At 45.0% G+C, this 21,698-nt stretch overlaps 1 pseudogene; it reads left to right on the forward strand.

Moving 5' to 3' along the window:
- Positions 1–3,681: 3,681 nt before the first annotated feature.
- LOC129013859 (cysteine--tRNA ligase, cytoplasmic-like) lies at positions 3,682–20,438 on the forward strand (annotated as a pseudogene).
- Positions 20,439–21,698: the final 1,260 nt, after the last annotated feature.

The raw sequence follows: 21,698 nt of genomic DNA on the forward strand, positions 1-21,698 counted from the left end.
AGGCAGGGACACTGAGCAAGGTCACAGTGATGACAGCAAGATTCAAAGACCAGGAGTTTGTAGAAACTTGAATCCAGCCAGCAGGTGGCAGATTCTGGCCTTCCTATCAAGCCCATTTTTTCTAAACTGGGTCCCTTTTGCACCTCCCACTCACTTCAGAATTAATGATCCAACCACAGGCACTGAGGCCTCATGGCAAAGCAGGCACACACAACAGCCAGGAACCAAATCACCCCAAGTGGAGAAGGGAGGCTTGAAGGAGGGCAGCCCAGGGACCAACTGTTTCCAAGGCACAGCCAGAGGAGGGCACACACCTCACCTTCCTCCCTCCAGGGCTGTGGAGACCCTGCCTAGTCTTCCCTGAAGCACAGGAAAGAGGCTTGGTCTGGGTGTTCTCACCCCACCCAGGCAGCCTCTGACCTGCTCTGTGACCTTGAGCAGTTTTCCTACAGGAATAGTGACAGGTATGGGGCCCTTTCTGCCTGGAGAGTCTGCGTTTAATGAGGCTTGGGCTGAGGGGGTGGTAGAAGGAAGAGCTGGAAAGTGAAGGGGGGCAAAAAACTAGGGGTGGAGGGACCAGGTGTCCAGGCCAGACATCTGCACTCGGCCAAGCACAGCCCAGCCCAGCCTGGGGCTCACTGCTTCAGCCCACGCAGCCTCCAGGAAGCTCCTGATGAGACAAACAGGACCAGTCGTCCAGGGTCTCTGCTTCCCAAGCATGGGAGCAGCCCAGGACACAGAGGAAGAGGCCAGGGCCAGACCCGGGAAGCCCTGAATTTTTGCCCTGGAAGGCTGGACTCCACCCCAGGCCATGAGGAGCTAAGGAAGGGCTTGAATCAGGAGTGGACTCCTCCCTCTGGCTACTTCAATGGAAGGGATTGGAGGGCAACACAAGCCGGGAAATGGTGGGGGCTGGTGGGTTGTCCAGGTAGGAGATAGGAGTGGCCCAGCCTGGGGCAGTAGTTATGGCAGAATTAAGAGAGCTTGCTGAGATAAGGAACTGACCTTGATCCCAGCGGTGGGTGGGAGGAGGGGACAGGGAGGCAACAGAGAAGAGGAAGGAAGAGGAGGACAGGTTGGGAGAACTCAGAAATGGAATCAGAGCTGGGACAGAGATGACCCACCCCCTGCTGTCTAATGGGGCACTCCCCAAAGATAGGGACCGTGTTCTGTGATCCCCTTGTAAACCAACAACAGCAGTGCTCGCCACACCTTGCTTAACGAATGTTCCTTTGGCTACCTGAGAGAGGAAAGGCTGGTCTTAGAAAGCGTGTTGGGTGCTGGGCCGGGTGGCTCATGCCTATCATCCCAGTAATCCCAGCACTTTGGGAAGCCAAAGTGGGAGGATTGCTTGAGGCCAGGAGTTCCAGACCAGCCTGGTCAACATAGTGAGACCTCATCTCTATTGAAAGAAAGGAAGGAGAGAGGAAGAAAGAAAAGAGAAAGCTTGTTGGGCTTTTTTAATCACTGAAAGACCTGGCAGGCCCTAGAGCTTCTTAGCAGTGTGATTCAAGTGATTCTAAATCCCCCACCCACCAGCCGTCTCCCATTCTAACTTATCCCCCACCGGCCTGAAATTCACATAGCTCTCTGAAAGTCATTTATAATAATGAAATAATGGAAACAGCTTATTTTTCTTTGCCTACTGGAATTTTGAGACAGTTTTCATTCAAAATTATTTTATCAAATATTTATCAAATGGCTTTTCTGCACCGGGTATTGTCCTAGGTGCTAGAATAAGATGTAGTTCTTGGTCTCAGAGAGGTTCCAGTCTGGTTTATAATTAAAATTCATATTCAATGCAGAGAGAAATGTCTGGCAGGACTGAGATAATTAGCAGTGATTATCTCAGGGTAACAGGATAAGAGAAGAAGGTATTCTTTCATTTTAAAGACATTTTAAACGTATGTAAAGGTTTAGGATTTGCCACTACTGTGTCCCTCGGGATGAAATCTCAGGCTTATTCTGTTCAGTTCACCAGGTATGGGTGCTAGGGCTTTTCCTCCCACATCACCACTGCCCCTTTGGAGGGCAGTTGGATGGGGTGAGCAGACAGGGCTGGCCAGGTGTCACTTCCGTTGGACACTCGACAGGTGGAGTCCTGACCAGAAGGCCCAGCCACCACCACACAGCCCCACAATGCGAGGCATGCCTCATAGGGATCCCAGCACAGGCCACTGTGGCAGCAGATGCTCAGCCTTTCCCTGATCCTCTTGTTGCGGACTCTGCCCTACCTACCTGATCCCTCCTGGTCTGGTCCCACCCACTGATCTCCTCCCACTCCACTCCAGGTAGCCCTAATCCCTAAACTTGCGTAGGGTGAGGTACACTGTCTCTTCACCCGTTTTCTTCCCAATCTACCGCTTGTGGCATAAACCTTATGACCTGCTTTCTCTGGCATTGAGCCCTTTCTTCTCTTCAAATCGAAAGCCTTGGCCAGGCACGGTGGCTCACACCTGTAATCCCAACACCGGGAGGCTGAGGCAGGAGGATTGCTTAAGCCCAGGAGATCGAAACTAGGCAGGGCAACATAGCAAGACTCCCATGTCTACAAAAACATAAAGAATTAGCCAAGTGTGCTGGTGTATACCTGTTGTCCCAACTACTCAGAAGGCTGAGGCAGGAGGATCCCTTGAGCCCAGGAGGTGGAGACTGCAGTGAACCGTGATTGTGCCACTGCACTCCAGCCTAAGCGACACAGCAGGACCAAGACCCTGTCTCAAAAAAAGATTAGATAAAAATAAAAGCCTTGGCTTTTAAGACTTTACTGTCTCAGCCATGAAGTTTTGCAAATCTGTTTAAAAACTCAAAAGCTGGGCACTGACTATTTATTTATTTGTGTATTCCAGCTATCAGAATCCTGATCCTCCCTCTAGCAATGAAAACTACTGGCTGAGTGGGAGGAGGTACACCAGGAACTATAGAACCAACTGTGACTACTTCCAAAATCTACCCTTTCCCACTCCCTGCACCACAGACGTATATATAAATGGCCAGAGCTATTAAGACCATATGGAATGGAAGAATTTTAATTAATGATAATATGGAACTGGAGAACAGTGTCCTTTTGCTAATTTTCAATGAACATCTGTTGGACAATTACACTACAGTAGGTGCCAGTGATATAAAACCAACTGAGATATACAAATCACTGGACTTGGGGGCTTGGTTTAGGGAAGGATGCAGACATGTAAATCAGTAATTACAATTCAGTGTGATGAGTACTAGATCAGAGCAATCAAGATGCAGAAGACAGAGGACAGACCTCATGGTGACAGGTCATCTGAGTTCCTAAAGTGAAAGCAGTTTTCTAACTGAGAAGAGGGAGAACGGCACTGCAGTCAGAGGAACAGCGTGTGCAAAGTGAGAGAAAGGAGGCAGCTGGCCTGTGGGGAGAATCCCAAAGGGCTCTGAGTTTCTGAAGTCAACAAGAAGGCTGGCGAGAGGACAGTCAGCAAAGGGCCTTATACTCAGGCTATTTACTTGGAATGTACTTTTTATGCAATGGAAAACCTCAGGAGGTTTTAAAGCATCAGAATGACCAGATGAAATTTGAAACATTTTTTAATAGTGCACACACAATATTTCTCTGTGTGTGTGTATGTGTGTGTGTGTAAGAGAAAGGGAGGGAAAGTGGTGTGTTATATACACAGAGATTCAAAATAAAATACGTTTCTCACTATGGGTTGCAATCAACAAACTTTGAAAGCCACTGGTCTAGAACTTGCTAATGGTGTGAAGCAGAGAGTAATTGCCTACAGGATTTCCAGGAGAGAGGATTTAACCCATGTGTGGCTGCCACGGATGGCTTCCCAGAGGATAGTCGGCGATGGGAACTGGGCCTTAAAGGAGGAAAGGGTGTAGGGGAGGGGAGAGGGAAAAGCATGAGTGAAAGGCATGGCAGAGGGGCCCTGAGAAGTAGCTCCCAAAGCAGTCCTGCTGGATTCCTCCTTAGCAAGAGCCCTGCCTAACAGCCTCAAGATGATTATCTTGGGGAGGTAACATTTCTGTCTCAACACAGAAAAGCATCTACTGACAGCTTATCTTTTCCCCCAGCACTTAGTACAACCTGTCTGCCACATAGCTCATGTCACTTTTGACCTTCTGCACCAGGGCACCAAGTTCATTGTCAAAACAGCTGACTTGACTAACAAACAAGGGACATTTTCCATTTTCATAAAGACTCCCAGGAAAGAGAAAATTGAATGAGCTGAGATTTGAGTTCAAGTTCTTGCTCAGAAGCTCATTCATCCAGTTGTTGCTAAACTATTTCTAAACCCCACTTTTGTCCATCATAAAATGAGTTAATCAGAACTTCCCAGCCTTCCTCCCAAACTTGCAAGCATTAAATTCAATGAGATCTTGGGTGCATCCTAAGTCACAAGGACTGCCAACTGGTTACTTTTCCCATTGGCCAGAAGGCCCAGTTAATGTTGGAGCTCCCAAAGAATAGGCACGGTTTGGCAACCTTGTCATTGCAGTAGCAAAGAAGAGAAGTTATTATTTTATCAGCTGGCACCAGAGTTCCTTTTAGGGAAGGAAGTGTCTTTGTTTGGGGAAATACCTTGATAGGCCCCTTGGGGGTAAAAGGTGAGGCCCTGAAGACACGAGTTGGGAGGAAAAACAAAGCCAAATAGCTCTGCCTAAGAAATGAACAGGAATTTGGGGATAAGGAAGAACAAAGAAGGGAGGAAAAAAGAAAGCTAAGCAATGTGATTAGAAACTAAAGCCCTAGTAGGTGGGAAACTGGGGAAGCTCTTAGAGAGATATAAGTTTATATTTTAAATTTTCTGGACTGCCGTTTTGCAATCCAACTCTTCTCTCCAATGTAATCCATTCCCCAAATCGCCAATAAATGTCTATGACACAAGCTGTCCTGTGGAAGCAGGGTAGGTGGGCATCAAGAAAGAAAGGGCTATGTTCAACTTTTGGGGCAATTCTGGGATAGAGGTTTGGCCACAAGACAGCAAAGAAGGAAATTTAGAGCCAGAGATGACACTGAGGAACCTAAGCCCAGGGAATTCACAGAAATCTTGCAGAAGGCATGGGGTTTCCCCTAGATTATGGGATGGGGTTCAAACCAATCTCATGTAGAGTTGAGGTGCTAGAATTACATCAGTAGATACCTGAAACCATTGGCTTCCAATTTTTGTCTATTATGAGGGTAAACATTTTCTCCAGGCTTCTCTCTGGCTAAAGTCAATATTATTTGGCTATTATTGGTTGAACTTCAGTCGTAACTTAATAATCAACCAGACAAGAACCTCAGCTTCTTACTTCTCTTTTCTGACTGCATTCTGACCAGACTACATTCTGGGTAGTGCTTACCTAATGCAAACAGGTAATTTCTTTATGATCATAATCAATTGCAACTGCATGCTATTTAAAGCTTCTTCATCACCTTATCTCATCAGATACTGGATCTTCAAAATAACCCTACAAAGCAGGAAAGGTGTGGATTCCACAAGTTAGCAATGAGGAAGCTAAGGCCCAAAGAATCAAACAATTAAATGTGAATTGGGCATGAGATTCAATCTCTGATCTCAAGGAATGCTGGAGAGACAAGATAGAAATGCATGAAAAGTCAACAGCATTGAAGAAGTAGAAATAAATGTAAAAACAAACATCTTAAGGAGAGCACAAGTCATTGCTGGAAGAATGATAGAGATCACAAGGCATCCAAAATCAAAGGTAGACCAGTTTTACCTTCTCACAGCTCCACCCACTTCTTTCCATCTTTATGACCATCTCCAAGGCCATCATTGTCTCCACCCAGATTACCACAACAGCTTCCTGGCCAGCCTCTCAGGCTCCAGCTTTGTCCCTTTAATTAGTTCTTTTTTTTTTTTTTTTTGAGACCTCGCTTTGTCACCCAGGCTACAGTGCAGTGGCACGATCCTGGCTCACTGCAACCTCTGTCCCCCCAGCTCAAGCAATTCTCCTGCCTCAGCCTCCCAACTAGCTGGGATTACAGATGCCTACCACCACGCCTGGCTAATTTTTGTATTTTTAGTAGAGACGGGGTTTCACCGTGTTGGCCAGGCTAGTCTCAAACTCCTGACCTCAAATGATCCATCTGTCTCGGCCTCCCAAAATGTTGGGATTACAGACATGAGCCACTGCACCCAGCCCCTTTCATCACAAGGACACAAAAGTGATCATTATGATATGCAAATCAAATCACAGTCACTCCCCTACTTAAATCCTTGGTGGTTCCCCATTACCCTAATGAAAAGTAGAAATTTTTTTTGTTTTTTTTGAAATTTTTTAACTTCTTTCTTTTTTGGCCTGGTCCTCTAATCTCTGAGACCTCATCTCTTGCCATTTGCTGCCTGAAACTCTCTGCTCCTTATAGACGCTGGTAATAATAAAATAAATACTTGGCCTTTGTTTCTGGTTCCCGGCATAGAGCTCCTAAAATTCTGGGAATTTCCTGAAAGATAGGAATATCTTTTGTAATTTATTAGGAGCCCCTTTCCATCACACTTGAGTTTATGCTAATGAGGTGAGTTAGGGTAGAGCCTCAGGATGGGACTGGCACCAGAAAGACCAACTAACAAGAGGATGGAAACTCGGCTAGGTGCAGTGGCTCACACCTGTAATCCTAACATTTTGGGAGGCTGAGGTGGACAGATCACTTGAGCCCAGGGGTTCGAGACAAGTCTGTGCAACATGGCGAAAACCCATCTCTGCAGAAGAATACAAAAATTAGGCTGCACGCGGTGGCTCACGCCTGTAATCCCAGCACTTTGGGAGGCCGAGGCGGGCAGATCACGAGGTCAGGAGTTCGAGACCATCCTGGCTAACACGGTGAAACCCCGTCTCTACTAAAAAATACAAAAAATTAGCTGGATGAGGTGGCGGGTGCCTGTAGTCCCAGCTACTCAGGAGGCTGAGGCTGGAGAATGGCGTGAACCCGGGAAACGGAGCTTGCAGTGTGCCGAGATCACGCCACTGCACTCCAGCCTGGGTGATGGAGCGAGACTCTGTCTCAAAAAAAAAAAGAATACAAAAATTAATTGGGCTGCGGGTGCACACCTGTAGTCCTAGCTATTTGGGAGGCTGAGAGATGAGAAGATCGCTTGAGCCCAGGAGGTCAAGGCTGCAGTGAGCTGTGATCATCCAGCCTGGCAACAGAGTATGACCCTGTAAAAGAGGATGGAAACTTTTCATTGGAACAACATACAAGAAAAAAAAAAAAAAGGATGGAAACTTTCAGCACCACCCATTGACCTCGAAGTTGGGGAAGGGGGACTAGAGATAGAGCTATATGAAACTTTTTATACTATTTTTATTTTATTTATCTTTTTTTTTTTTGAGACAGAGTCTCACTCTGTTGCCAGGCTGGAGTGCAGTGGTGTGATCTTGGTTCACTGCAACCTCCGCCTCCTGAGCAATTCTCCCACATCAGCTTCTGTAATAGCTGGGATTACAGGCACGCACCACCACACCCGGCTAATTTTTGAATTTTTACTAGAGACAGGGTTTCACTATGCTAGCCAGGCTGGTCTTGAACACCTAACTTTAAGTGAACTGCACACCTGGGCCTCCCAAAGTGCTGGGATTACAGGTGTGAGCCACCATGCCCAGCCTTAATTTTTTTTAGAGACAGGGCCTTACTCTGTCACCCAGGCTGTAGTGCAGTGTCATGATCATAGCTCACTCTTAGCCTCGTTGAACTCTGGGACTCAAGAGATCCTCCCACCTCAGCCTCCTGAGTACCTGGAACTACAGTTATGTGCCACCACACTCGGCTAATATTTTTACTATTATTTATTTATTTATTTATTTATTTATTTTTATGATGGAGTTTCGCTCTTGTTGCCCAGGCTGGAGTGCAATGGCATGACCTCAGCTCACCACAACCTCCGCCTCTGGGATTCAAGTGATTCTCCTGCCTCCACCTCCCAAGTAGCTGGGATTACAGGCACTTGCCACCATGCCCGGCTAATTTTTTGTATTTTTCTCCATGTTGGTCAGACTGGTCTCGAACTCCCTACCTTAGGTAATCCACCCACCTCAGCCTCCCAAAGTGCTGGGATTACAGGTGTGAACCACCTTGCCCGGCCTCTATATAACTTTTGAGCAGAAAGTTTCTGAGAGCTTCTGAGTTGGTGAATGCACCCCAACTACCCAGGGCCAGAAGCTCCTGCACTCAGGACCCTTGCAGACCTGGCCTATGTACCTTCTCATCTGGCTGTTCATTTGTATGCTTTAGGATATCCTTTATAACAAACACTTACTTAAAACTATAAGTAAAGTGCCTTTCTGAGTTCTGCAAGCCATTCTAGCAAATTAACAAACCTGAGGAGGGGTTCATGGGAAGCCCGGATTTACAGCCAGCTGGTCAGAAGTACAGGTGGTCTGAGATTTGGGACTGGCGTCTGAAGTGGGAGCAGTCTTGTGCAACTAAGCCCTTAAGCTGTGGGGTCCACACTAATTCTGGGTGGTTAGTGTCAGAATTGAATTGAATTGCTAGGTACCCAGCTGGTGTTAGGGAATTGGTTGATGTCAAAAAACATCCCAGACAGACCTACTTTTTGTTTTGGTTTGCTTTTCTGATTTCCTGAGCTGTGTCCAGGGACTGTCTTGCCTCCTGGTCTTCGTATAACACATTCCTTCTGCATGGATCACCTGCCTACTCTCTTGGTCTGGCAAATTTCGTCTTATCTTTCAGGTCTCAGGTTCAGTGCCACCTCCCAAGAAACATCCTTTACATCACTAGAATAGGTCAGAACCTACACCTCAGTAATCCCATAGCATCCTCGATTTCCCCATCCCAACACTCATCACACTTCACCATTGTTACTGATAGAATCATCTGTCTTCCCCAACAGTGAAGGCAGCTCTGTAAGCCACTGAGAGATGGACCATGTCTGTCCTGTTCTCCATTGTATCCAGCATCTGGCACAGTGCCTGGTAGGTCATAGGCACTCAGTAAGTATGTATTGAGTTCAGAATGAGTGAATAAATGAATGTTGTAGGAATTCAGAAGAAACAAGAGATTAGTATAGACTGAGGAAAGAGGTAGGCTAGGACTTGAATAACAAGTAGAGGAGCTTCCACCATCACCTAATACATCAGGGACAAACCACGGCTTCCTACCTCCAACCCAGGAGGCAACTACAAAAACAGAAAGAGCATTGAACTATGAGACCGAAGAACAGGCTCCGGTCCTGCCTCTGTGCCTCAGTGTGTAACTTTGAACATACCATTCAACTTCTGAGCCTGAGTTTCCTTGTCTGTAAAATGAAGCCTCTATAACCCACCTAGAGGGGTTTCTCTGAGGTTTGGTGAGGTCCTGAATGTGGTAGACCCCAGCACAAAGTAGACCTGACCAGATGTGTGTGGATTTATTTTCAGCCACATAGCCTCTGTCTCTAAAATTTCCCAAAGCACTGGCTGAAAGCCCACCTGAGAAAAGCCTGCATCTGTCAACCCAGCTTCCTGGACCTGAGCACACTCATTCTGCCCAGACTGATGCGCCATCTTGCCCCTCTCCCCCAACACCAGCACACAGCACCCAAAGCCTTCCTCACACCCAAGAGAAGCACGCTCTAAAGACTACCACCTGCAAGAGCCAAAGACTTGAAGGCATTTACCTCCCACAAGGTGGTAACATACTTTCCTCTACCAATTTCTGAGTAAAGAATATTTTCAGGGCTGGGCTCAGTGGTTCACGCTTACAATCCCAACACTTTGGGAGTCCAATGTGGGCAGATCACCTGAGGTCAGGAGTTTGAGACCAGCTTGGCCAACATGGTAAAACCCTACCTCTACTAAAAATACAAAAATTAGCCAGGTGTGGTGGTGGGCACCTGTAATCTCAGCTACTTGGGAGGCTGAGGCAGGAGAATCGCTTGAACCTGGGAGGTACAGGTTGCAGTGAGTCAAGATCACACCACTGCACTTCAGCCTGGGTGACGGAGCAAGACTCTGTCTCAAAAAAAAAAAAAAAAAAAAAGAAAAGAGAAAGAGAAAGAATATTTTCAAAATTAAATTCTCCAGAATTTTTACTCTCCACTTTAATTCCTGGTGTCAGACAGCAGGACCCCCAAGTTCCCCTGGCAACAGAGTTTGTTAGGCACCCACAGTGCCAGGGCTGTACTGGCGCCCCAACTCCTCATGGAGATTACAAACTAGCTGGGGGTTGTGGCAGGCCCCCCAACAATGCCCATGCACTTATCCCTGAAACCTGTGAATTTATCTGTTACACGGCAAAAGGGTCTTTGTGGATGTAATTGAGGTTTTGGACCTTAAAATAGAGCTATGTCCTGCTTTGCTCAGGTGGGGTCAATCTGGGGTCAATCAGATCACATGAGCCCTTAAAAGCAGAGAACTTTGTGTAGCTGGAATCAGAGACTCAAGTCAGTGGCTGGGTGAGGTGGCTTACACCTGTAATCCCAGCACTTTGGGAGGCCAAGGTAGGTGGATCACTTGAGGCCAGGAGTTTGAGACCAGCCTGCCCAACATGGCAAAACCCCGTCTCTACCAAAAATACAAAAATTAGCCAGGCTTAGTGGCACATGCGTGTAGTTTCAGCTACTCAGGAGGCTGAGAGTTGAGGCAGGAGAATCGCCTGAACCCGGGAGGCGGAGATTGCAGTGAGCTAATATAGTGCCACTGCACTCCATCCTGGGTAACAGAGTGAGACTCCATCTCAACAAAAAAAAAAAAAAAAAAAAAAAAAAGAAGAAGAAGAAGAAGAAGGAGGAGGAGGAAACCAGAGATTCACAGCATGAGGGGTACTCAACTCACTATTGCTGGGATGGGTGGGGACATGAAAAGTGTGAGAAAGAATGAAGGCAGCCTCTAGGAGTAAAGATACCCCCAACTGACCACCAGGGAGGAAACAGGATCCTCAGTCCTACAACCAAAAGAAACTGAGTTCTACCAACCCAAATGAGCTTGGAAGTAGATTCTCCCCTAGAACCTCCAGATGAGAGCCTAGTCCTGCTGACACTTTGGTTTCAGCCTTATGAGAACCCTAAACAGAAAACCCAGCCTAGCTTCCCTAGACTGCTGACCCATAGAGCTGTTAGATAATAACTGGGTGTTTGACGAAACTACATTTGTGGTAACTTGTTACTACAGTAATAGAAAACTAATACGGTGGCCGGGCATGGTGGCTCATGCTTGGAATACCAACACACTGGGAGGCTGAGGCAGGAGGATTGCTTGAGCCCAGGAGTTCAAGACCAGCCTGGGCAACATGGTGAGACCCCTATCTCTATTTTAAATAAATAAATAAATAAAACTAATACAGGGAGATAGGGCCTGTCTTTGGGGGGTCCCTTGACCAAGAGCTTAGTCCTAAGCTACCTCAGCTATAAATTGCTCTACATCTAAGCATGTCTGGAGGGTTTGGAGTGGGGGTAGGGGGTTAGGCCAGAGACAGAAAGACTAAAGGAGGGAGAATCATTTTCCACAAAGGTCAGAAAAGCTTCTCTCAGAAGAGAATTACCCCCTACAAGGCTGTTGCAAGGACCCAGCCCCTGCAGGTGAGGAGCAGCAGGAGAGCCCTTTGTGTGTAGAGATGGTTTTGATCCTATGAGGGCACAGGATGAAGGCCCTCCCCAGGGAATATGTGACCTCTGGCTTTAGGCCCACAGGACAATTGAGGGACAGAAACCGACTGAGGAAGGGTCAGGTGGACTAATTGGGAATCACATGTGAGACCCCTTGGGGATTCCCTAAGCTGTTTGGGTGGGATTTAAGAGGCTCTAAGATTTCTGCAATTCCATGGGAGAGGCTGAGTCAGAGAAACACTGTTTTATTCATGCTCTTTATGAGGTAATTATATTCTGTTCCCCAAGCTAGTATGGCTTGGAGAAACAGAGCGCCCAAGGCCTACTAATCCCCAAAGGCAAAATAAAAAGTTTTTAAAAGTCAGAAATGGCCAGGCGCGGTGGCTCATGCTTGTAATCCCAGCACTTTGGGAGGCTGAGGCAGGTGGGTCACCTGAAGTCAGGAGTTCGAGGCCAGCCTGGCCAACATGGTGAAACCCAGTCTCTACTAAAAATACAAAAATTAGCCGGGCATGGTAGTGGGCGCCTGTAATCCTAGCTACTCAGGAGGCTGAGGTGAGAGAATCATTTGAACCCAGGAGGCAGAGGTTGCAGTGAGCTGAGATTGCACCATTGCACATTGCACTCAACCCTGGGCAACAAGAGCGAAACTCCATCTCAAAAAAAAGAAAAAAAAAAGTCAGAATGAAGGCATAGGAAGGGAAATAGAAAGGGGATGGCTTTGAGTCTGACACAACTGGGTACTAACCCTTCCTCCAGCGGCTTGCACAGGTTTCTTTAGCTTTCTGAGATTTAGTTTCAAACCCAAAAAATAAAGAGATGATAAAAAGGACCTATATCACAAAGGGCTATGAAGAAACAGAAGGCAGGTTATTTATTGATCATCACACCACATGAGGAAAAATACATTCCATACTATATTTTCCAATTCAAAACCCCTGATTTTTCCCACTTTAACATCTTCGAATCATTCAACCATGCAGCAGTCCTGAGATACTTCTATTGCTTGCACTTGCAAAATCAGTGTTACTGGTTAGGAAGAAAATTCCAAAAGCAAAAATGAAGTGTCCTATCAAGAAATGCTGGCCGGGCACAGTGGCTCAAGTCTGCAATCCCAGCACTTTGGGAGGTCGAAGTGAGCAGATCACTTGAGGTCAGGAGTTCAAGACCAGCCTGGCCAACATGGTGAAACCCCATCTCCACTAAAAATACAAAAAAAAAAAAAAAAACTAGCCGGACATAGTGACACACGCCTGTAATCCCAGCTACTTGGGAGGCTGAGGGGGGAGAATCGCTTGAACCTGGGAGGCAGAGGTTGCAGGAAGCCAAATCACGCCACTGTACTCCAGCCTGGGCAACAGAGTGAGACTCGGTCTCAAAAAAAAAAAAAAAAGAAAAGAAAAGAAATGCTGCCTCTTCAACCTCTTGCTAACACTGAGTACAATCTTGTGTCAAAAAACACAGACATCAATGATGTTGAGCCATGGTGATGCAGAAGAGCCAGACTCTAATTGTGGAGAAGTCTTAGGAGTGTCATAACCAATTTATTTTGCCTATATTTGTTTTTTATGTGCACACAAGAGAGACATAGGATAAAAGAAAATCTGTCTAAATAAGTCTAAAAGAGCCCTTCAATAAGTATAAAAACTTCTTAAAAATTTCAAGTGATAAAAAGATGCTGAGAAAATACAGGCATTATTTATTATGCCCAGCTGACTTCTAGGAAAATCAAGGTCTAGGGAATATTCACAGTGTGGCCAAGGCCTCACAGCAACAAACAGCTGAACTGAGAAATGAAGCAAATGGTCTCAGGCCTACCACTGAGGCCGGTTTTGTGTGGCTGGCATCTATCAGCTGTGTCCTAAATTGTTCACAAGGAGCCTGAGAAACGTGACCTTAGCCCACCAGAGGTATTACACTTCAGTTTTGTCCACTGAGAGTATGCATTTGCACATACACACAACATTCAAAGCAGAGGAATTGGCTGAGAAATGTAAAAACACTAGGAAGAACAACATTCCGAGGAAAATAATAAAGCCACTTGCATTTGTCCCTCAAGGGCAAAGGTTGAGCAGATATGTTTGCAGGCCCTTATTTATAAAAGATTGGGGTTTCCTAAGCCCAGGGTTCATTGGCTGGAATGCAAATTCACTGTATGCATAGCATCCACTGACTACTGTGGTACGAGTTATAAGGTTCTTTGTCTTTGACCCAGGATGCACAAGTTCAGAGTCTTTTTTTTTTTTCTTTACTTTTTATGCCATTGATAGAGGCAGACAAAAAAATCTTGAGTCTTCTACTAGCATCAAATTGTGGCAGGCTAATGTGTATGCTTGCAAGTAGAGTTTTACCTCAGAACCTTCATGGTTCTTGTTAACTATGTGAAGTTTTCTTTTTGTTTATTTCTTTTATTTTTATTTTTTTTCTGAGACAGAGTCTCATTCTGTTGCCCAGGCTGGAGCGCAGTGGCACAATCTCGGCTCACTGCAACTTCCACCTCCTGGGTTCAAATGATTCTCGTGTCTCAGCCTCCCAAGTAGCTGGGATTACAGGCGTGCACCACCACGCCCAGCTAGTTTTTGTATTTTTAGTAGAGATTGGGTTTCGCCATGTTGACCAGGTTGGTCTCAAAATCCCGACCTCAAGTGATCCGCCTGCCTCGGCCTCCCAAAGTGTGGAATTACAGGTGTGAGCCACTACGCCTGTCTTATGTGAAGTTTGATACCATTATTTGGAGTTAGACTGTGATAATTTAAAGATGTATATGGTAAACTCTAGAGCAATCATTCAAAAGTAAAATATAGATAGAGCTAATAAGCCAAAAGTAGGGATAAAATAAAATCATTAAAGTATTTTATGAATTAAAAAGGAAGTCAAAAAAAAAGGAAAAAGGGACAAAGAATAGTAGGGACAAATAGAAAACAAATAGCAAAATGGTGTATTTAAATACAACCATATTTATAGTTACATTAAATAAAAATGGCCCAAACTCTCCAATTAAAAGGCAGAAATGTCAGACTGTATAAAAAGTCCACCTGAATAAGCTCTAAATATAATGCATAGGTAGGTTAAGAGTAAAAGAATAGAAAAAATATAATATATATGAAGCAAACACTAATCACAAAAAAAGCTGAAATGGATGTATCGATTTGTGCAAAGTGAACTTTAGGAGAAAGGATTATAAGCAGAAATAGTGACATTTTATGATGAGAAATGGGCCATTTCATCAAGAAGACATAACTAAATATGCATACACCAAGTAATAGAGCTTCAAAGTACATGAAAAAAGAACTGACGGACTGAAAGACAAAATAGACAAATCTACAATTTCAGTTGTAGATTTCAACACTTATCTCTTACTAATTGACAGAACAAGGAGATAGAAAACCAGTAAGTATATAACAGATTTAAACAATACTATTAAATAACTTAACCTAATATATAGTTATAAAACACTATACCCAGCACTGGCAGAATACATATCTTGTTCAAGGGTACATAGAACATTCACGAATATAGACCATATTCTAAGCCATATACAATCTCGATAAACTTGTAAGGAATGAAATTATACAAAATATATTCTCTGAGCATGACAGAAATAAAGAGGAGGGCCAGGTGCAGTGGCTCACGCCTGTAATCCCAGCACTTTGGGAGGCCAAGCCGGGTGGATCACAAGATCAAGAGTTTGAGACCAGCCTGGCCAACATGGTGAAACCCCATCTCTACTAAGAATACAAAAATTATCTGGGTGTGGTGGTGCATGCCTGTAATCCCAGCTACTCGGGAGGCTGAGGTAGGAGAATTACTTGAACCAGGAGGCAGAGGTTGCAGTGAGCCGAGATCATGCCACTGCACTCAGCCTGGGCGACAGAGCAAGACTCTGTCTTGGAAAAATAATTAATTAATTAATTAAAGAGGAAAAAGAAAAATATCTAGATAATCCCTAAATATTGAGAAATTAAACAGTATACTTCCATGTAACCCAAGAGTTAAAGAAGAAATTGTACTGATGGCTGGGCGCGGTGGCTCACGCCTGTAATTCCAGCACTTTGGGAGGCCGAGATAGGTGGATCACCTGGGGTCAGGAGTTCGAGGCCAGCCTGATCAACATAGGGAAACCCTGTCTCTACTAAAAACACAATAATTAGCCGGCGTGGTGGTACATGCCTGTAATCCCAGCTACTCAGGAGACTGAGGCAGGAGAAGCACTTGAATCCGGGAGCTGGAGGTTGCAGTGAGCCAACATGGCGTTACTGTACTCCAGGCTGGATGACAGAGTGAGACTCCGTCTAAAAAAAAAAAAAAGAAGAAGAAAGAAAGAAATTGCACTGAAAAATAGAAAATATTTATTACTGAATGAAAATAAAAACACAATAAGCAAAAGTTTATAAGACACATCTAAAATGGTGCTAATAAATAGTAATGTATAGCTTTAATTGGTTACAGTGGATAAGAAGTGCCTAAAAGCAGCGTTCTAAGCCTCTATATTAAGAAGCTAGAAAAAAAGAGCAAAATACACCCAAAGTAAATGCGAAGGAAATCATAAAGAGTAGAATTAATGAAATAGAAAATGGACAAAGAGGACAGGTGCAGTGGCTCTCGCCTGTAATCCTAGCGCTTTGAGAGGCCAAGGCGGGCAGATTGCTTGAGCCCAGGAGTTTGAGACCTGCCTGGGCAACATGGCAAATCCCCTGCCTCTACAAAGAATACAAAAATTAGCCAGTCTTGGTGGTGCGTACCTGTAGTCCCAGCTACTTGGGAGGCTGAGGTGGGAGGGTGGCTTGAGCCCAGGAGAGACTGGTGCTACTGCACTTCCAGCTTGGGTAACAGAGGCAGACCCTGTATCCAAAAAAAAAAAAGAATGGAGAATATTGATCAATTTGGTACAAAATTTGATTTTGATTTTTTTTTTTTTTTTTTGAGAGGGAGTCTCGCTCTGTTGCCCAGACTGGAGTACAGTGGCACGATCTCGGCTCCCTGCAAGCTCCACCTTCTGGGTTTACGCCATTCTCCTGCCTTGGCCTCCCGAGTAGCTGGGACTACAGGCGCCCACCACCACGCCCAGAACATTTTTTTTTTTTTTGTATTTTTAGTAGAGATGGAGTTTCACCATGTTAGCCAGGATGGTCTCGATCTCCTGACCTCGTGATCCACCTGCCTCGGCCTCCCAAAGTGCTGGGATTACAGGCGTGAGCCACTGAGCCCGGCCATTTTTTTTTTTTTTTTTTTTTTTTTTGAGACACGGTCTTGTTTTTTTTTTTTTTTTTTTTTTTGCTTTGTTGCCCAGACTGGAGTGCAGTGGCGTGATCATGGCTCACTGCAGCCTCAAACTCCCTGGTTCAAGTGATTCTCCCACCTCAGCCCCTCTATCCCCTCAGTAGCTGGGAATACAAGCATGTGCCACCCACCTGGCTAAGTGTTTTTTTTGTTGTTATAGAAACAGGGTCTCACTTATGTTGCTCAAGCTGGTCTTGAACTCCTGGCCTGGAAGTGACCCTGCCACCTCAGCCTCCCAAAGTGCTGGGATTACAGGCATGAGCCATCATGCCCAGCTAAAACTGGATTTTTTTTTTTTTTTTTTTTTGAGACAGTCTTGCTCTGTCGCCCAGGCTGGAGTGCAGTGGCGTGATCTCGGCTCACTGCAACCTCTACCTCCTAGGTTCAAGCGATTCTCCTGCCTCAGTCTCCTGAGTAACTGGGGTTACAGGCATGTGCCACCACACCCAGCTAATTTTTGTATTTTTAGTAGAAATAGGGTTCCCCCATGTTGGCCAGGCTGGTCTCAAACTCCTGACCTCCGGTGATCTGCTTGCCTCAGCCTCCCAAAGTGCTGGGATCACAGGCATGAGCCACCGCTGCTGGCCTTAAAATTGGACCTTTGAAAAGATGAATAAAATTGATAAACTAGCTCAACTGATCAAGAAAAAAAGACTCAAATTAACAATGAAAGGGGAATTAAAAAGGGGACATTACCACAGACACTTCAGCTGTGAGAAGGATAGTAAGGGACTATTATAAACAACTTATGCCCACATATTCTAAAACTTAGATGAAATGGGCAAATTCCTTGAAAGACACAGAGTACAAGTCTTACTGTAAAAGAAATAAAAACAGTCCCATATTTACTTGAAACATTAAATTTTTAATTTAAAATCTTTCCTCAAAGAACACACCAGAATATTTGGCTTCACTGGTGAATTCTAGAAAACATTTAAGAAAAAAAAAATCTATAAACTTTCTTTAAATTGGGGAAAAAGTAACACTTCTCAAGACATTTTCTAAATCTAGTAGTACCCTGATACTTAAACTAAACAAAGGCATTACAAGAAAATAAAATTACATACTAATATACTTCATGGACATAGATGGAAAAAAATTCTAGACAAAATTTTAACAAATTGAATTCAGTAATATATAAAAAGGATAATACATCATGATCAAGTGGGCTTTATTCCAGGAATTCAAGGGTAATTTGATAAAACAGATGATAAAACCCATATAAGCATCTCAATAGATTATAGAAAAGTCACGTGAGGCTGGGCGTCATGGCTCACGCCTGTAATCCCAGCACTTTGGAAGGCTGAGGCAGGTGGATCACTTGAGGTCAGGAGTTTGAGACCAGCCTGGCCAACATGGCAAAACCCCATCTCTACTAAAAGTACAAAAGAAAAATTAGCTGGGTGTGGTGGTGCACCCTGTAATCCCAGCTACTCAGGAGGCTGATGCAGGAGAATCGCATGAACCTGGGAGGCAGAAGCTGCAGTGAACCGAGATTGTGCCACTGTACTCTAGCCTGGGCGGGCGACGGAATGAGGATCTGTCTAAAAACAAACAACAACAACAAAAAAACAGCCGGGTGCCGTGGCTTACGCCTGTAATCCCACCACTTTGGGAGGCCAAGGTGGGCAAATCACGAGGTCAGGACTTCAAGACCAGCCTGGCCAACACGGTGAAACCCCGTCTCTACTAAAAATACAAAAAATTAGCTGGGCATGGTGGCAGGTGCCTGTAATCCCAGCTATTCGGGAGGCCGAGGCAGGAGAATTGCTTGAACCTGGGAGGTATAAGTTGCAGTGAGCCGAGATCACGCCACTGCACTCCAGCCTGGGCGACAGAGCAACACTCTGTCTCAAAAAAAAAAAAAAAAACAGAAATAGTCTGTGACACAACTCAACACTCAGCCAGGCCAGGTGGCTCATAACTGTAATCCCAGCACTTCAGGCAGGAGGGTTGCTTGAGCTCAGGAGTTTGTGACCAGCCTGGGCAATAAAGGGAGGCCTCATCTCTACTGAAAAATAAATCAGCCAGGTGTGGTTGTGTGCACCGTAGTCTCTGCTATTCAAGAGGCTGAGGTGGGAGGATTGCATAAGCCCCAGAGATCAAGGCTGCAGTGAGCTGTGAAGGCACCATTGCACTCCAACCTGAGTGACACAGCAAGACCCTGTCTCAAACAAGCAAGCAAAAAACCCCCCAAAAATATATATTAACAATTCAACCTCATTCACATTTAAAACTCTTATCACACTAGGAGTAGAAGGGAACTTCCTCACCCAGATAAAAGGCATCTAAAAAATAACTACACCTCTCATCATACCTAATGGTGAAAGATGAATGCTTTCTTCTAAGATTGGGAATAAGGGTAAAGATAGCCATTCTCACAACTTCTATTCAGAATTGTACTGGAGGTCCTAGCCTGTGTAATAAATCAAGAAAAAGAAATAAAAGGTAAGCAGATTGAAAAAGAAGAAGAAGGGGAAGTATCTGTCGCTGTGGCTGCGGGCCTGGGATTCCCAGCCATGGCTGTTTCCTCCGGGGAACAGGGTAAAGGCCAGAGAGTACAGCCTCCGTGGTCCCTTCCTACTGGGCCCAGCCAAGCCATGTAAGCTTCACCTTTGCAACAGCCTCACTGGGAACAAGGACACATTTGTATCTATAGATGGGAGAAAGGTGACATGGTCCAGGCCAACCATCTAAGAAGCGTGTTACACAGGGCACGCCAGGTCCTACATCTCTTTCATTATCTCGAGAAGAATGTTGAAGGATGACTTCAAATGTGATGTCCTTTATTGCATGAACATTAGGGACACTGGTGATAAGAACTACTTGTTGAGGAGTATAAGGAGAAGAAGTCCCAGGTGGCGCGGCTCCTAGGGAATGTTCACACTGCCCTGAAGCCATTTTCAGTAAAATTCAATGAGACCACAGATCCTGATAAAAAGCAGATGCTGTAATGAATTCAGCACACAGTGAAACTTGCCACAGAACCGCTTGAGAAAGCTGTGTAGTGCAGACTTGCTGGAGAGGAAGTCAACAGCTGTGTGCAAGGATTGTTGGAAGAGGCCAAGGATTTGCTTTCTGAGTTGCTGGATTCCACATTCTGGAGTCAGGTGACTGACAATTTCATTTTCTCCAAACTGCCCAAGTTCTGGGATGGGGAGTTCCACAAATACGTGGAAACTCTGAACGTCCTCTCTCTGGATGTTTTAACCAGAGTTAGTGTGTATGTGCCAGAAATTGTGAATTTTGGCCGGGCATGGTGGCTCACGCCTGTAATCCCAGCACTTTGGGAGGCTGAGACGGGCAGATCACGAGGTCAGGAGATCGAGACCATCTTGGCTAACACAGTGAAACCCCGTCTTTACTAAAAATACAAAAAATTAGCCGGGCATGGTGGTGGGCGCCTGTAGTCTCAGCTACTTGGGAGGCTGAGGCAGGAGAATGGCGTGAACCCAGGAGGCGGAGCTTGCAGTGAGCTGAGATCGCACCACTGCACTTCAGCCTGGGCAAAAAAGTGAGACTCCATCTCAAACAAAAAAAAAAAAAAGAAAGAAAGAAATTGTGAATTTTGTCCATAAGATTGTGGACAATGGTTGCGGCTATGCTTCCAATGGTTCCACTTTGATATAGCAAAGTTTGCTTCTAGTAAGAAACACTGCTGTGGGAAGCTGGTGCCCAAAACTGTTAGGGATCAGAAAGCTCTTCAGGAAGAGGACAGTTAAAAAAAGAAATGAATGAATAAAAGAACAAAAAAGATAAACCGTGGGCTCTTCTAATTGTATACAATCTGGATTGTGTTTACCCTTCATGGTTATGGTGGAATGTGCTGAATCCACCACTCAGTCACAGGAAAGTGCTTTTTCACCTAAATAAATTTTAGGGGTTGGGCATGGTGGTTCACGCCTGTAATCCCAGCACCTTGGGAGGCCAAGGCAGGCAGACCACATGAGGCCAGGAGTTCAAGACCAGCCTGGCCAACATGGCAAAACCCCGTCTCTACTAAAAATACAAAAATTAGCTAGGCGTGGTGCCACGTGCCTGTAATCCCAGCTACTCAGGAGGCTGAGGCCCGAGAATCACTCAAACCCAGGAGGCAGAGGTCGCAGTGAGCTAAGATTGTACCACTGCACTCTAGACTGGGCAACAGAGCGAGACCCTGTCTTAAAAAGAAAATAAAAGAATTTCTAGGAGTTTTCTATACTAAGACCATGAAACGTGAAGTTGTTTTTTTTTTTAATTGATGCATGGTAATTGTACTTATTTGGGGGTGTATACAATATGTAGTAATCAAGTTACAGTGGTTGGATATCCATCGCTTCAAATATTTGTCATTTCTTTGTGTTTTTTTTTTTATTTTTTTTAGAGGCAGGGTCTCATTCAGTCACCCTGGCTGGAGTGCAGTGGTGGGATCTTAGCTCGCTACAGACTCAAACTCCTGGGCACAAGCAATCCTCCCACCTCAACCTTCTGAGTAGCTGGGACTACAGGCTCATGCCACCATGCCTGGCTAATTTTTAAATTTTTTTCTAGAGACAGCGCCTCACTATGTTGCCCAGGCTGGTCTCAAAGTCCTGGCCTCAAGGGATCCCCTTGCCTCAGCCTCCCAAAGTGCTGGGATTATAGGTGTGAGCCACCACACCCAGCCTCTTTAGGCAATTCTGAAGTATAAAACAATTTGTTGATGGTTGTGGTTACCCTTTGTGTTAGAAAAAAAAGAAAGGAAAAAAGGAAAGAAAAAGAAACAAAGCTGTCTTATTTGCAGATAATAGTAAACATAGGAAGAAAATCTAAGTGAATGTATTAAAAAGCTACTAGAGTTACTGAGTTTAGCAAAATTACAGAATACAAGGTCAATATACAGAGATATCATTTGTTCGTCCTCCCCTTCCC

The sequence above is a fragment of the Pongo pygmaeus genome, chromosome 16 (genome assembly GCF_028885625.2).
Source record: "Pongo pygmaeus isolate AG05252 chromosome 16, NHGRI_mPonPyg2-v2.0_pri, whole genome shotgun sequence".
Taxonomy (NCBI): Eukaryota; Metazoa; Chordata; class Mammalia; order Primates; family Hominidae; genus Pongo; species Pongo pygmaeus.